This window comes from Elephantulus edwardii, unplaced genomic scaffold (assembly GCF_000299155.1).
Source record: "Elephantulus edwardii isolate Elephantulus edwardi_28Jun2011 unplaced genomic scaffold, EleEdw1.0 scaffold00213, whole genome shotgun sequence".
In the NCBI taxonomy this organism is placed as follows: Eukaryota; Metazoa; Chordata; class Mammalia; order Macroscelidea; family Macroscelididae; genus Elephantulus; species Elephantulus edwardii.
Window position 1 is genome coordinate 4,185,840 of NW_006399963.1, and position 2,345 is coordinate 4,188,184.

Sequence of the window (2,345 nt, forward strand, 5' to 3'; positions counted from 1 at the left end):
CTTTGTCATCCCGTGCTGCCTTTTGAAATCTTCTATTCAGCTCTTTAGTATCTTGAATTCTTCCCTGTGCTTTGGCTTCTTTGCACTCCAGTACAATTTTCAGAGTCTCTTCTGGCATCCATTAAATAGATTAAATAGGTATGACAAAAGGATACAACTCTGGTACATACCTTTCTTTTAAAATATGCAGTGTTCCTTTGTTCTCTTCAGACAACAGCTTCTTGGCCTAGGTACAGGTTTCATATGAACATAATTAAGTGTTCTGAGATTCCCATTCTTCTCCGTTTTAGCCAGAGTCTAGTAACCATCCTCGGGGGGTGGGGTGGGGGAGCATTAAAGATCCAAAACCATGGTATTGAAATTAGCTTTTGTCATTAAATCATATTTATTTTTTTTAAATTAATTTCAATGAACATCTACAGAGATTTTGGATTTCCATTCATTCATTGCTCAACAGAGTTCTTCCTTTAAATGAAATCTTGCCAGTGTATAAAATGTGGGAGAGGCATGGAAGCTGCAGACTTTTGTAATGTGGAAACAATCCCCTGGGTTTTCACAGAGCGCAGTAAGAACCAGTGGCCTGGAATAAGAGTGCTTTTCTGTTAAGGAACTAATTAGATTTGTACTTAAAGAATAATGTATTATGATCCCATAATAAAGAAACAGTTATCCAAAGAAGTCTTAGAAAATAGGTTTCTAATTATCTGCTTTTTGTGTATTCTCATTCTTCTTGCAAGGGAATAATTGTCCTACTTTTTATTGCTAATCCATGCATCTCAGTGAGCTGATGCATTTTCAAAAGGCTAACAATTTTAGCCCTTTGAAAACGTCTTCAGGATCTATTCTTTGGTTTACTTTATCTCATTGATATAGTTCAAGTTGAATAGAAGAAATTTCATTTTTGTTTACTTAAAAGATACTTAGTCAAATTCTCGTTGGAGGAGAATTGCATGTTGCTAATTAAAGCAGTGTCATATGCCCAACTATATGGCAAAGCTCCATCTCTCATACTTTGGGCATGTTGCTCAGAGAGGAAATGTACTTGGAGAGTGACATCACACTTGGACAGGTGAAGAGTCAGCAAAGAGAGGAAGAACCCCCATGAGATGGATTGATACAGTGACCACAGCAATGGACTCAAGTATGTCAGATCATGAGGATGACTCAGGATAGGGCAGGGTCTAGGTCTGCAGTTCATAGGGTCACTATGAGTCATGCACCTAACACAACATTTCCATTATAGAACTGTTGAAGCTCTGATTCTTTGGGTAGTACAAAAAGGATTTTTTTTTAAGTTTGATAGGACTTTGATTTGAAAAATCCTCATGTTTAAATGTATGCAGGTCATTGATTAGAAACCTCTGGGCTCTTAAGGCCACCTGGAGTTCTACTGGAGCTCCTTCTTACCCATCAGGTATTGGTTTTGCATGTTCCTTTAAGGACTTTTCTCAGCCAACTCCTCCATATAGTTGCTAAGGAGAATGGGGTAATTGGGGTAGGTGTGTCAGACAATAAAGTTGGCTCAGGATAGAGCAGGGTTCAGAGCTGTTATACAAAGGGTCTCTGAGTTGCAGTCAACTTGACGGCACATAACAACACAACATACGTATAGCAGCCATTTTGTTTAAGACTTTAGTGGCTTATATTGAACTAACATCTTTAAAACTGTTTCTATTCTTTTTTGGGCAAAGATTCCATGAAAGAATCGTGGTCGAAAAAGGGGAAAAGTGCAGAACACAGTTACAAATTCTCATGCACCCTAGACTTCTTTGGAGCCATGAAGATTGCATGAGCTCTTGATACTATTGCCCCGAGACAGTCTTTAAGCCTTAAGCCAAAATATCCCCTTGTTGTCGCTGTTGTACAACAGCCCTCAACCCTTCTCTATCATGTGCCAGTCTCATTGCTTCTGATACACCAACCCCCAATACCCCAGTCAATGAATCAATCCATCTCATTGAGGGTCTTCCTTTCTTGTGCTGGCCCTCCACCCTCCCAAGCATGATGTCCCTCTCCAAAGACTGGTCTCTCCTTACAACATGTCCAAAGTATGTTAGATGAAGCCTCAGAATCCTTGTCTCCAAGGAGCAGCCTGGTCTCACCCTCTCTAGGACAAACCTGTTTGTTTTTCTAGCTAAGTCTTCTTAAAACCATATAATAGTTTGGCTTAACCAGTAAAATAAATCTGCCTTGAGTATTATATTCTTTAAAGAATTATTTATATGAGATAAAATTGCTAAGGGCAGCTGAAAAGATTAGATAGGAACTTTTGAGAGCAACGAGTTTTTACTAATGAGGTAACAACTCAGGCAATAGGTTTCAGAGTGGTTTTATAACTCAAAGAA

At 38.8% G+C, this 2,345-nt stretch overlaps 1 protein-coding gene across 4 annotated transcripts in view; it reads left to right on the top strand.

Annotated features, from left to right (window-relative positions):
- FAM21C (family with sequence similarity 21, member C) overlaps window positions 1–2,345 on the top strand; it is a 156,768-nt gene that overhangs the window by 76,034 nt on the left and 78,389 nt on the right. The gene's annotated exons all lie outside the window — the stretch shown is intronic.